This window comes from Schistocerca serialis, chromosome 2, assembly GCF_023864345.2.
Source record: "Schistocerca serialis cubense isolate TAMUIC-IGC-003099 chromosome 2, iqSchSeri2.2, whole genome shotgun sequence".
NCBI classification, from domain to species: domain Eukaryota; kingdom Metazoa; phylum Arthropoda; class Insecta; order Orthoptera; family Acrididae; genus Schistocerca; species Schistocerca serialis.
The window spans coordinates 378,643,390-378,658,196 of record NC_064639.1 but is presented as its reverse complement, the minus strand read 5'-3'; the positions used below and the strand labels follow the sequence as shown (position 1 = coordinate 378,658,196).

The 14,807-nt window shown below is 38.4% G+C and overlaps 1 protein-coding gene across 1 annotated transcript in view; it reads right to left on the bottom strand.

Annotated features, from left to right (window-relative positions):
* The window catches only part of LOC126457198 (piwi-like protein Ago3), a 195,987-nt gene extending 182,713 nt beyond the window's left edge, over positions 1–13,274 (bottom strand). Inside the window, exon 1 of the mRNA XM_050093297.1 lies at positions 13,017–13,274. The gene's annotated coding sequence lies outside the window, so the exon portion shown is untranslated. The remainder of the gene's footprint in view (positions 1–13,016) is intronic.
* Positions 13,275–14,807: the final 1,533 nt, after the last annotated feature.

The following is a 14,807-nucleotide window of genomic DNA, read 5'->3' as shown; positions in this document are numbered from 1 at the left end:
AGAGGCAGGAGGGGGGGGGGGGGGGGGGGGAGGGGGGGAGGGGAGGAAATGGACACAGAGAGGAGGAGGAGGAATATTAACTGTATATGATTAATATATGACCTACGCCTGAGGTACATGCAGAATGAACCATATTTTTCTCATTGCTAAGGTGCTATTCCAATATTGGAGAGCCTCGGCAAAACTGATGGGAGTTTATAGAAGGGGAGTAGCAATGGGCTGAAGTGCAAATTGGAATTTGTATTGGGGAGACATAGTAAGGTATTCTGTGCAGCTGTGGTAGCCACAGTGTCAGTGTGGTGTAACGGATAGTGCATCTGCCTAATAAGCAGGAGACTCATGTTTGAATCCCGGTGCTGGTACAAATTTTGATTCATTGCTTCAGCCTGCATCATTACTGCAGAATGCAAAAAGTTGTGCTGAATAATTCAAACAATGTTGGAAAGGTAGAAACTTGTAGTGACTGAAGAAAAATTACAAAGGGAGTCGCACAAGGTATCTCTCCTTAGTTATCAGTTGGCATTCTCTCTGCTGTTTTAGATGGTATTTACAATTCCCCCCCCCCCCCACTGTGAAGCTGGAGTCGGCCCAAACAATTACTGCTCATCACATCTTTCATGCAACACCCAGTGTCAAGGGAAAGCATCTGTGTTTCCCGTTACGAACAAAATGATTTTTAATTTGGAATTATAATTGGTTCCAGCTTAGTCTAGTCCGATATTCATTTTATCAATATGTATTAACAGGGATGGTAAAACACTAAGAATAATCAAAACTCCAGCAGTGTAACAGCAGTGCCCTGGCGCGCACTAACTGCTGCTGCGAAGCTTGCGGCACTGAGTCACTGCTGACCTGATGTTTATTCTTAAAGTTTTACTGTCCCTGTTAATAAATATTGGCAAAATGAATATGGGACTAAACTGATTTGGGAGTGATCTATCGAATTAATGTGTAAAATTCTGATTTAAAAATAATTTTGTTCGCAATGGAAACAAACTGACGCTTTTTGCTGGGACTAGGTGCTGTATGAAAGACATGATGAGCAGTAATTTTTCGGACTGACTCCAGCTACAAAATGACAAAACAAGACTGCAAATACCTGCTGATACACCAGAAAGTGTGTACCTGATGACTCTTACAAGAGAGAACCCGTATATGTGGATGACCTTCCTCGTAACATTCATCAAAGCACAACTGGTACTTTTTGCAAACTTTACTAGTGTTATAATGATTCACATTACAGAGAAAGCAACGGAAGGGACTGATAATGATGTTTTACAAAGAATTATGAAGTGGTTCTCTGAAAGTAGATCCTTTAAAAAAAAATCACTGTACAATAAAGAGTGTCTTACCAACAACTGATGGACCACATGAACAAGAATTAGTGAATATGGCAGAATGCTTGAAGTTTTTAGGTGTACATACTGCTGAAAACTTAAACCAGAAGTGTATTAATGAGCATTTCACACAATTAAGTTTAACTACTTTTGCTCTTCGTATAACTGCTAGGCTTGAAAACAAACAAATCAACCTCCTTACATATTTCCATGCAGTTAACATCTTACCGAGTAATTTTCTGAGGTAGCTCACCACCTAGAAATGAAGAGCTGATTGCACAAAACCAATCAGCAAGAAAAATAAGTGGTGTTCACTCACGGTCATCGTGTGGGTATCTCTTCAAGGAGTTCAGCATTCTAACTGCACAACCATAAAACACACATTCCCTAATGAAATTTGTCATAAATAATTCATCACAATTGGGGAAGAACAATGATATCCATACTTACTACATTACAGGAAGAAATGACCTCTATTATCCACTATTAATGCTACCAGTGACTTTAAAGAAAAGGAAGTAGAAGAACTGACTATTTGCCAATATCACAAAATATCTGAAATGTAGGAAGGCAAGTTTCAAACCTAACTTAAAATCTTTTCTTCTAGACAACTCTTATTCAATGGTTGTTTTCTCTTTAAAAACCAATAGCCTATTATATAAAATAAAAAAATAAAAACAGTTTTCAAGTGTAGTTCCATGATTAGGACTGAAAAACAAGGTTTTCATGAATTTTAACACTAATCATGTAAGCATATCTTGTACACTAATTTTTTGAACATCATTTTGATAGAAGACTAATTCAAATGATCTATGGAACATGCAACCAACTAACTACACAATTTTCTCTCAACAAGGTTCATGTTTGAAAATGATTGTTTGCATGAGTATGTAGATCCTCAAGTGTTGAAATCAATATATATACCTTCTCGAGGTCTTGGAAAGCGGACCACTCATGCTGTGAACTGAGTTTGCATTTGTTTTCCACCACTATTTCTAGTATTTTACCCATCTTCAACAACTGTGGTTGTATATATCGAAATAATCTGCAACCAGTTACATAAAAGTTACTTCTGTACTCAGTTTCAAGCACTTAGTGTCCTCATTCAGGTTACAACTATCACAATACACTCGCAAATAATGTGGTAGTTATAACCTTCTGTAGAAGTGCATGAAGTGCCTGAAACCAATTAAGGAAACAAAATTTCTTTTATGAAACTGGTTGCTGATTATTCTAATATTTGTCTATCAGTACAAAGTTGTTCAAATTTCAAGCTCCACAATTCTTTGTTTTTTAAATCAAGCAAGTGCATTTCAAAATTGCCAATGTAAATATTAAAGAGAGAAAATTTTAATTCTGTTTCTCAAGCCTCAAGACGTTGTCTACCATAAGCTAACATCACTTTCTGAATTCCTGAAACCTGTTCAGAGAAGGTTGAATCACATGTGAAAAGTGTGGTTTCGAAATAACAAGTGTCAATATCAGAATTATTTTCGTTTAAACAGTCTTGGAAAATGAGTGAGAATTTATTTTTGAATAAACCTTTCTAACACAAAAAAATTCCCTGTAGTTCACTATTAACCTGATTTACAAGAGGCTTAACATCTACTATGAAATGAAGTTTTTGGATCATCTTATAATAGTTCTTTATAGTGCTTATCATTCCCAAGGAGAGGTGTTTTAATTTCTGTTACCTGCAGCAGAAAATCTGCATACTAACTCTCCACTGAAAAAAAAAAAAAAAAAAAAAAAAAAAAAAATCTTTGAACTGGTGATCACTGACAGCTTTAGCTATAATTGAGTTGAGAATCTTAATCATTAATTCCTTAAATAAGAAAATTTCTTCCGGAAAGGCGCACACAGTGCTTCTAAATAATTGATAAGTTAGTAAGTACCTAGAGATTAATGTTTTCTTTCAAAACAGCAAGAAACCCCTTTTTTATGCCTGTCATATTTTTCGCTCCATCTGCTGAAATTGAGAATTTTACTGAGTGAAAATAAGGTTTTTCAATACATTCAACTACAGCACTTGCTATATCCTCTCCCTGTGTCTGTCCTTTAAGTGCCAATAATCCTGAAAGCTGTTCTTTAGGACCTGTAGATGAAATAAATTTTTGTACAAAAGTGGAACTTTTGGTGTCCCTTTACATGGAAAGACTCATCAATTGCTACTGATAAAGATGAAACATCTTTTAGATGCTCGACTTTGTGACATTTGAAGACATTTTGACTGTTCTATCTTTCACTGTTTTGGCAGACATGATAACTATTTCTTTTTAGAGTATCTGCTTCCTTTTTAAAATCCTAAAATAACGCTTGGATGCATTTATAACAACAACTATTCATGCATTTGTTGCTTAAATATTATTCCTCTCTTAGCAATCTCTCTACCAACCACAAAACTTGCAGTATTAACATTTCAGGAATACTGCATCCTGTAATTACACCTATAACTTTTTTCTCTCTCCTGAAGACCCTAAACTGCTTTCTTCCTTCCATCACCAACAGGATATTCAGAACAAAATGACGCATATTTGGTTGTAAAGTATGTGCCTAAGTTTGATTTTTTTTTTACTATCAGTCTATTTTTCCTGAGAAATAAGACAAGTTGGAAGACCATTTAAGTTTTGAATAAATGTGAAAGTCTCAGTCCATTCAATTCATTGTTTTCATCCCTTCTTTCTTTCTTTTTTTTTTGAAGCTGTCTCAAACAGGGCACCTAAAACATTCATTTTATTATATTAAAGACACCAACACAAAACAAGTACAATTCTTAAACTGACGATAAAAATATCTGTAGGATTTGCAGCCAGTTGGAAAAATACTAGCAACTTCATGCTTCTTATTGAATTAACACTGTCAAAAGCTTTCTCTAAGTCTACAAATACTACAAATGTAGGTTTGCCTTTCCTTAACCTCTCTTCTATGAGAAGTCGAGGGGTCAGTATTGCCTTGCGCGTTTCTACATTACTCCAGAATCCAAACCGATCTTCCCCGAGGTGTTTCAACCAGTTTTTCCATTCTGCTGTAAAGGAACCGTGTTAGTATTATGCAGCTGTGACTTATTAAACTGATAGTTTGGTAATTTTCACACCTGTATGCACCTGTTTTCTTTGGAACTGGAATTATTATATTCTTCTTGAAGTCTGAGGGTATTTCGCCTGTTTCATACATCTTGCTCACCAGTGAAAGAGCTTTTTCATGGATGGCTCTCCCAAGGCTATCTGTAGCTCTCACGGAATGTTGTCTACTCCTGGGGCCTTGTTTTGACTCAAGTCTTTCAGTGCTTTGTCAAAGTCTTTATGCAGTATTATATCTCCCATCTCATCTTTATCCATGTCCTCTTCCATTTCCATAATATTGCCCTCTAGCACATCTCGCTTGTACAGACACTCTATATACTCCTTCCACCCTTCTGCTTTCCCTTCTTTGCTTAGGACTGGTTATCCATGTGAGCTCTTAATGTGATTTTCATTTATATATTAAAGTATTTGCAACATTGTTCAAAAGATCTTTTAAAGCACATTACGTAGACTGCTAAGCTTTAGTACATATTTCACGTTCTGTTAAAATAATTAATGTACAGAGCCAAGAACTATAATTTTAACCAAATATTTTCATTACTAATATTAACTTTATTTAGGAGTATCATATGAGCATATTTAAATGAAAATTATTCTACGCAGACATATGTTTATATTTAAAATGTGTATGTTCAGCAATGAAGACCTTTGGAATTCTCAAGAGAAAATTTTTATAGTATCCCTGTTTTTAATCCGTGTTGAGAAATTCTGTTAAGTTTGCATTATAGTTATTCCTAATATGCATGCTTCAGTAACACCACCAGTACATAAAATGTTTTCCAAAGGCACAAAACAAGAGCCTTCCTCCTCAGGCCAAAAGAATGACACTGATGGTCCAGATGGGTAGAAGAAAAGTAGTTCAGAATTTCTTCCTTCATCAAATACATCCCTGACAAAGCACCATCTGTTATATACAGCTGCCACAAGAGCGTTTTGTTGAGGAAATCGATGAAGGCTTTTCAGAACAAGCCACTTTTCTAATTTCTAATGAATCACAGAAAAGCGGTTAAAACTGTGAAAATTTCTGGTAGCAGTTGTGTGCATTGTCAAAAATCCCTTCTCAAGTTTCTTTTGCAGGAAATCTACAGTGATTGAGTGTGGTTTAAGTGCCTGTAATTTTGTTACCAACAAATAAGCGGATTGTTTTACCAATTCAGTCCGATTGTCTGTGTTAATCCACTGGCTTTGCTCAATTTCATCATCAACATCTTTGTAAGATAAGTTTTCTTTCAAAAATTCTAATGTGTCATCACTGGGACAATCACCACACTGATTAAGCATGCAGTCATAGTTTTCTGAGTAACTTGTAAGAATATTTATTAGTTATTTATATTTTTCTTGAATGTTTTCTGGATCCAAAAGCAGTTTCACATTTTGGCAGATACCATAAACACAGACAGAATGAGTGCCTGCAGTAACAGCGAAAATACACCATTTGCTCTTCGTGAACAAAAAAAACCAATGTTGATTGGGTTCTCCCATTTTAAGCTATAATACGGCTCTTAGATTGTCAGGAATAAATCTTTTTTGCATATACGCATTCTTCTGAATGCCAGCTTTGTCTTTTGCTCCTGGTATATTTATCATTTCGGTAAAAATCAGTGACAAACTTTACAACTTCATCAGTGATCTTTTATCTCTTTTTGGCTTAGGAACTGATAAAATACCCAGCTCTGTTTTCATTTTCTTTGCCTGCCAAACTAAATACTCACAAACACTCAATTCTGACATTTTTTTTCTTTCAACCAAGAGGGAGGAGCTAAAGTTAAAACCTGAATTTTTTCATGCCTCACTACAATAGCACCAACTTTTCTTTAATTAACAACAGTGTGGCATCAAAATCTTTGGCTTTCTTAAAAATTTCATCATCCATTTTATCAACCATACTATCAGAAATTTCACACTACAGTCCAATGCCTGGTACACTTTTTCTTCCAAAACATGCTTTACTTTTTCTAGCTCCTGTTTGCCATATGACACCTTACTGTGATTTGGAATGGAATGAAGTTTTAAGGGAGAGCACGGCGAATCGCACAAAGTTTTATTGGCATTCTTGATACTTTGACTTTTTAGCACTTACGTAATGTCACCTCCAGGTCACTGGCATCACTTTCATTTCCATCACTGATTTCACTTTTCTGTTCACAAATCTTTTCTGCCTGGTTTGACATCACTTTTCCATGCACTTAATGATTTAGACAAAGCCAAACTTACTGACCTCAAGGATTTTTTTAATTGTCTGCCTGTGTATATGGAATAAATACTAACAAAGAGATAGAGGGGCTGGCCAGTACTTACCTCAGCTCAGTACAGCCGATAGATACACAAAAAACAGAACCAAAAATTTACGTTCCTAGCTTTCGGAACAAATGTTCCTTCATCAGGGAGGAGAGAGGGGAAAGAAAGGGAAGAAGGGAAAGTAGATTCAGTTACTCACAACCCGGAATGGACAACAAGTTATTTGAGGGCTTTCAAAAACCTTTAATAATAACTTATGTCCACATATAGTTGTTTCTTGTTCATCTGGAAAGTTAATATTGGACCTTAACATTACCAAATCTTGTTGGTCTTCATTCAGCTCAGTTTTTACCGAGATCTAAGTCATCAAATGACATGGCATTGTAAGAAATTTTCTGACACTACACGAATTCAGTAATACTGTAAGTAACTGAGCACTACTTCAGTTAAAAACACACTACATTACGAACAGAATGGTAAATGGCTGCACAACAAACAAATATGAACCTTCACTAAGAAAAGAGCACCTTGGGCCGAACGGGCTGTCAGAGGTGTTCAACAATACATGACAGTTATTGCTACAGAGTTTTCATTTATGTGCAGGCTTCAAGCGAGCTACTACAAACGCACAGAACAGTTTATAACTGTGAACTGGTGATTACCTGCACACATAAATGCTGTATATTACATTTTTTCAAAACCACTTAATTAATAAAATGAATAAATTTACTACACGTAAGATTAATTTGTCTGCCTAGAATAATTTATATTTAAATATGCTAATTTGAGACCCCTGTGTCTGAGGCAGTGGGTCAGACATGGCTGAACTTACCTGGAATGACTTTTTTCATTACAGTAAAAAGTTCTTTGATTTATTCGTGTGTCCATTCACAGGAAACCCATTAATATTTTTATTTTAGTAGGAGGCTTATGACCTTAGGAATTTTTTAAGATCAAAACTAGGTTGCCAGAAGGTTGGAGATATGTGATAAGTGTCTTTCAATGCCGTCATGATTTTTCCAGAAATTAGAAACTTACCTACTTTTTTTTTCTAACGTTCCTGCTTGAATGTGTGTCCTTGTTAACTACATGCCTCTCTTAACATCTGAAAAAAATTCCAAATCACAAGTCTCACATACAACTGTGTTATGAGTATTTCTGTAGATAAGCACCTCTTGCATGGACATTCTCACAGAGCCAAATTATCAGAACATCACTATACTGAAATTCAACACAAAAAAGTTTTAGTGTGAGACCAAAAAGAATTTCCAGTAGTTTTTATTCTATAGGTATATGCAAATATACAAAATTTCATGAAAAGTTGAGACGGAAGGTTACGAATCCTAGACTACTGGGCAATCTGACATGGAATGACCCTTGTCAAGCATAAAACCTTCACTTGGACATCTCGTGTGTGTGTGTGTGTGTGTGTGTGTGTGTGTGTGTTTGGATTTTAAGGGAACTCAAAGGCGGCATCATCATTAAAAAATGAATGTAGAGACAAATTCTAAAACTGTTGCACACTCACGCGCTCGAAATGACCTCACAGACATTATCTTACAACATTTGCTAAAACAAATTAGAATGACGGAAAGTAGATACTCACGAAACTAAAACATAGAAAACAAAACACCGAAGAGTTACAAGAAAAGCACAGGACAATGAGACTGGCTGGCAACTTACAAAAAGCTTGCATGAGCCAGTCATCATGTTAAAATCTTTTTAAAATACTGAAAATACTGGAAAATTCAAAAACTTTAAAACTTGAACCACATTCGTCTGAATGTTCCTTAAAACAAATGGCACATCTGTCAGTAAATTAGCTGTGGCCTGCTGGACAGAAATTAAAACATAGTGCACACTGATCTGCATGCCATAAGCACCACACATTGCAGGGTCCTCTCACCAGAGTAAGAATCCATGCGTCATGGGACTGTGGTCTATGAAAAGACGAGTAAGATGTCCCTTGTCCCAACGACCTGGCTGGAAGGAGGTACGCCATGTACCTGAACAGCGACGTGACAACATGTAGCAGGACGACACAATGAAATAACTGAGGATCACGACATGCCTCCTTGGTTGCTACATCCACCCTTTCGTTCCCCTGCAAATATCCATGTAACCTGGTACCCAGCACAACAACCCTTCTTCCCAAGTAGTTATTGTTGGAGGAGTGCATCCTGGATATTCTGAATTACCTTATCTGCTGGGTGAAAATGTTGGAGGGAGTGAATGGTGCTCAGAGAATCTGAACAGGAAATAAATTTAGCACTGGAAGAACGTCCCATCTACTACAGGGTCCGCAAGATTGCATACAATACTGCATCAAAGACAGTAAATTTTTAAGGCATTTGGACCGTCATGACATGATCCTGGAAAACCACAGAGCAACCAACAAAGTCCCCTTGCTTAACAACATCCGTAAAGACAGCTACACAGTTGTGGTGTTGAAATAAAATGTCAGAAAACAAACCCATTAAAAACAGAAGTAGGAGTGCAATCTCCCCTGTACTGCACTAAATCTAAAGTGACGCTAGGCTTCTACAGCAACCAAACTGGCAGACAGTTAAAACCCTGGATTTGTGGATATCAATGATTCACACCGAGTGACTGCAGCACACACTGCACACGGGTACCAAACGGCTTTGCAGCTCGCGGATGGTTGGAGAAAAGGCATTCCGCAGGTGGAAAAGCAACAGTATGGTATGCGGATTAAGTTGGAGCTGGGGTGAACTTACACGCCTGCTGCAACATGAGGAGCTGCTGCCTGATGGTGTGAGATGGTGCCCCAGCCTCAGCACATAGACTGGGTATGGGCCATTGGTCTTATAAGCACCCATGGCCAGTCAATCCTTTCATGGTGGACAGTGTCAATGATCTTCAAAAAAGAAGGCCTAACCACTCCATACACCCATAGTCCAGCCACAAACACTCGAAAGCCCTATAAAATTGGAGCAGAAGCACCCTGTCTGCACTCAAGAGACCTGTAGCTAAGGCGCTTGATTTTCACTGCCTTGATGGTTCTGGTTTTCAGGTCTCTCAGGTGCGCCAATCACGACAATTTGGAGTAAAAAATGAGGCCCAGAAAGCTCACTGAATCTCTAAAATGTGGGATGGTGTCCCTCACATCCGAGTCAGCTAAATTAAAAGTATGACAAGAACAATTAAAATGAACACACACACACACACACACACACACACACACACACACACACACTTCTGCAGAAAACTAAAACCTCATCTTCACAGTCCACTCCTCTAACCAACGCACTGTAAGTTGCAACTGCTCGCCGTTGAAACACTTGAGAAGGATCAGAAAACAGCAAAATCATCCACAAATAAGGAGCAGTGTACAGAGGACTACTTGTCATAGATGTGATACTGTTTATGGCTATGGCAAAAGAGGGTAACACTTAAAACACTGCCCCGAGAAACACCATTCTCTTCCTCAAAACAAGCTGACAGCAAGGCACCAACTCGGGTCTTAAAAAACTCTGAGACAGGGAAGATTTTATGAAGATGGTGAGGTGGCCATGGAAGCCCCACTTATGCAGTTGTGCAAGAATACAGTGTCTACAAGTAGTATTATATGCGTTATGGTATCGAAGAATATGCTAATATAGTGATGTTTGCGTATGGAAGCGCACTGAATAGCCACCTCTAGTAGTCAGGTTGTCGACAGTGAAACAAAATCTCCGGACGCCACACTGAGAACGGCTAAAGAGTTGTCTGGTCTCTAACAGCCAGATCAGACAACAGTTAACCATTTGCTCCAGCGACTTTCCTACACAGCTCATTAAGATAATAACTCTTATAACTACTGGGTCACGTGTGCTTCTCTCCTGGTTTGAGGAGAAGTATCAGAAGTGCCTCTCTCCACGAGTTTGAGAATTACCTGTCTGCTATATAAAACTAAAATATTCAAGGAGGATTTTCTTTGATGCTGCTGGAAAATGACGAAGCATGCAGTACCAGACTGGGTCGTGGCTGGGTGCAGTATCATGAGTTTCACACAGGGTCGATTCCAGCTCGCACGTGGAGAAAGGGTAATTGTAAGTTTCAGAATTGGTGGATCTGAAGGCCAATTGTCCCCTATATAAAGGTGCTCGGTACTGACTGCTCCTGAGAGGAGTGGAAGGAAGAGTGCCAAACTGCAGAAGACTCCTTGACTGTGTGGAGCTTACTACTATGAGCAGTAGTGCACCAGACACCATTCCATTTTTGGGCAAAGAGAGATTTGACGTAGATCTGCAGCTGGAATCATAAAAGAAAATGCGGGGTAAGTATTTGCTTCTCCAGCCAAATGGTCAGCCAGAACATTCCCTGGGATGCCCAAGACTTGGGACCCAGAGAAAGAAAAACCAAGTAGGCGGCATGGCCAAGGGCATAGAGGAGGCCATAGATAGCAGAGACCAAAGGGTGATGAGTAGCATCATTCAATAGCCTGCACACTGCTCATTCAGTCTGAACAAATTAAAACACTGTGGAGGGAGGCCTGAGAAACAAAATGGAGGGCTCTGTGAATGGCTAGAAGCTCTGTTGTGAACACACTACACGATCTCAGCAATAAATGGTGTTCTAAACTGGTAGGAGATGTGAAAGTGTATCCCACCTTATCGATTATCTTAGAAGCATCAGTGTGGAAGATGGTGGCACACTGGAACACAGGGGTGACATACTAGATCTTAGGACACTGGAATAGATCTGTCCTAATATGCGGTCTAGGCACCATCCAAGGGACATATGAAAGGAAAGACAAAGGATGCATTCTAGTGAGACTCATGCCAACTGGCAATCCCATCTGTGGGTGGGTCCCAGGAGGGAGACATCCCACGTTAGCAAAGAGGGCAAAGTACACGGTATGGTCAGGGAATTAGGGAAATGGCAAATGCAAAAGAAACCGTTTTATTTGCAGAGGGGGAATCCCCACTTGTGTGTGGAGACTGTCAATGGGCCTAATGTGAAAGGCACCAATAGCCAGTCACACCCCACAATGGTCAACAGGGTCATGCAGTTGCAAATAGGAAGGAGCTGTTGAGCCATAAACAAAAATTTCTCAGGTGTAAATATACGGAACAATTTCAATTTCAATGCCAGGGGAAGAGAAACACTCTCTCCTCAATAGTATCTAGAATTAACTTCCTTTTGGCAATGCACTCTAAATGACAGTGGCCCTATCATTAATTTCAGTTTTCAGGGTCTGCCAGACATAAGAGCTGTCTCTAAAAGAATGACTAGGAAACTTGCAGAAATGAAAAAGGCTTTTGAATTTACTGTGGATCAGCATTTACGGGAAGCTTTAAATACAACAAGCATCTAAAAACTTGCCCTAGATGCTTGTAAATAAATAGGAACTTCTTGAGAAGCAAATTTTGATTGTGATTATCCATTTACTAGAGTAACTGGGTGGCACATGCTATATTCTAAGAATTAAAGTATTCTAGCATACGAAGAAATCACATCAGACTGATGAAGGGAGACAGGGCAGAAATGGTTATATATTGTTTGTCTAGGCAAACTGCTAATACTGCAAGATTGCTCTCAGTTGCTATAAACAATACTGCGAGCTCTACTGTTGTATACAGTTACATTAAAATAACCAGAAGTCATAAAACATACGGTTTAAGAAGCTTTCTTAGTGAATACTACAAAGATAAGCCTAACTAACAATTTTGTTTGGAGAAAAAGATAATGGCAATTGATGCACAATAAAACACATTTAAAATGTTTTTTTTAATCTAATCACTGCACAAATAGCTCGTTATAAGTATGAAAGAGGGCCATCTTTAATAATTTCGACAAATTCAGGCTAAAGAGTTAGTGCAAATCCCCACCACCTTACCAGAGGTCTAGATAGTCTTAATCATAATCATTTAGATTTGTGTTGGAGAAGTTAAATAATGCGAAAGAGGAATAAAGGCAGCGATGACTTTTTTCCGGCGTACTTAACGCACGCACTTTACAAGAACTGTATATGCTACGTACATTACAGAACACAGTATTAGTTAGCACACAAATCTCCAACATGTATTTTGGATCATGTTATATACATGCATTTACATAAAATCACAGAATAACTGGGAGATGGAGAGGGGGTGTGCGGTACGGAAATGTTATCCTAATTTGTTTTGATTTCCTCAAAGTTCATAAATATTTTCTATTAGGCTTTCCTTGGTTACCAAAGTATGTACCAATAGCAGAACACTTGCTAGTGTGAAGTACTAATGTACTTAATCTTCCGTTATCTAAAAATTTGAGTAATCCCACGTAACTAAATCTAAAACAGCGTCTGGCAAACTAAATAACACGTTACGAAATAACATTAAAGGCGGTGTCTAGAAAAATTGCAAGTACTTACTCTCTCTTGGGTGTCTAATATCGGAGACTTTGGGTGAAATTCCTTTTGTCTTTTGTGTCACTCGACCAACAAAGCAAAAAATATTTTTCTAGTGCATACTTTGAATGTAACAGGTTCTCCGTTTCGGCATAATCAACATATGTTGAAAATCAATAGAGTTCCACTGTCTACCTTGTACAAGTCATGAAAACAAAACACCAAAAAAAATACTAACGAATATCCAATTTTTCACCACCACCACCACCAACACCACAACTTAACTTCCCACCACTCATGGCGTCCACAATCTGTTTGAGATTCACAACCGCAGATATTATTACACACAACGGGATAAATCCTCAGGCTTCCCTCCGAATGCGAGCAGAGGTAAGATCGATTCACTGGATGTCAACGGAATATCAAGGCACTGATGAGAACTACATCATCAAACAACGATGTCTTCACACTAAATGGAACGAAATAAAGTTATGCCACTTAGCTCACTATCGACAACTAACCAAACAGCGGGTCGGATAAGCATAAAAGAAACCGGAATTGCTCCTTGACTAACATCACTGGACACAAAGTGCAGTGAGGACCAATTTAAAGAATCTTAAGAACAACAAAGCACCTGGTCCGGATGCAATAACAAATGAGCACCTCAAGAGACTATAGACGAAACCACTCGTCCAATTGAATAGTTGTTACAACTGCCTGCTCAACTGCTATTTCCTGGAAAAATGGCACGTGGTACACATCATTCCTATTCCAAAACCTAGGAAAGACTTAATTCAACCTGCCAATCACAGACCGATCAGTTTACTGAGCAATCCAGGAAAACTTTGGAAATGATCATTAAGGAAAGACTACAAGACGTTTTAGTTGCAGATGGGATTACCTAACCAGAACAATATGTGTTTCAGTGGAAGATTTCTGCATAGCTCGAAGTACTGAGAATTACAGAACATATCACACAGAATTTCAGTATGACAAATCGGTTCACTGTTGTTTTTCTAAACGTGAATGGGCCTATGATAAGGTCTGGCGTGAGAACTTTTTATGGGAAATGAGAGACCAAACAGCAGCCCACGACGACTATATTAAACTCATAGCCAGGTTTCTTTCCAACAGAAAAATGCGAGTGCGAACTGAAGGCATCAGATCGTACATCAAATTCATAGAGGCTGAAATTCTACAAGGCTCGGTCTTGTCATCACTCCTGTTCACGATCTACCTCAACGACACGCCAACAATTGCAATCTTTCAACTGGCATATTTCGCTGACAACACTGCATACTTTACGAGTGGACGCCAACATCAGAACACTACAGACACAATTAAACCTCACCACAGAGTGGTGCACACATATCAAGATTAAAATTAAACCATGCAAAACTACAGCAATAAACTTTAGCAAAAAAAATCCACAACTAGAGGGATAACTTACTATCCAAGAGCAAGAGGTACCATGGGCCCAACTGCCAAGTATCTGGGAGTCATAGCCACGTACAAAACTTAAACCTTAAGGCCTGTGGCAAGGCGTGGCAACTGATGCCACCATTCCACAGTAGCGAGTTCAGAATCTCAAGAAAAGTTATACTCCATGAAGCAGCTGTACTATCAAAAAATCTTTACAGGATTACATCTCACTTGCAAGAGCCAAACACAGCACATTCAGGTATTATAAAATAAAGTCCTTCAGTGAATACTTTGGGCTTCATGATACATACACATCCAGATGCTGGATAAAGAGCTCAATATGGAACCTGTCGTAGAAATTATCAAACTCATGTCCACAAAAATTCATGAGAA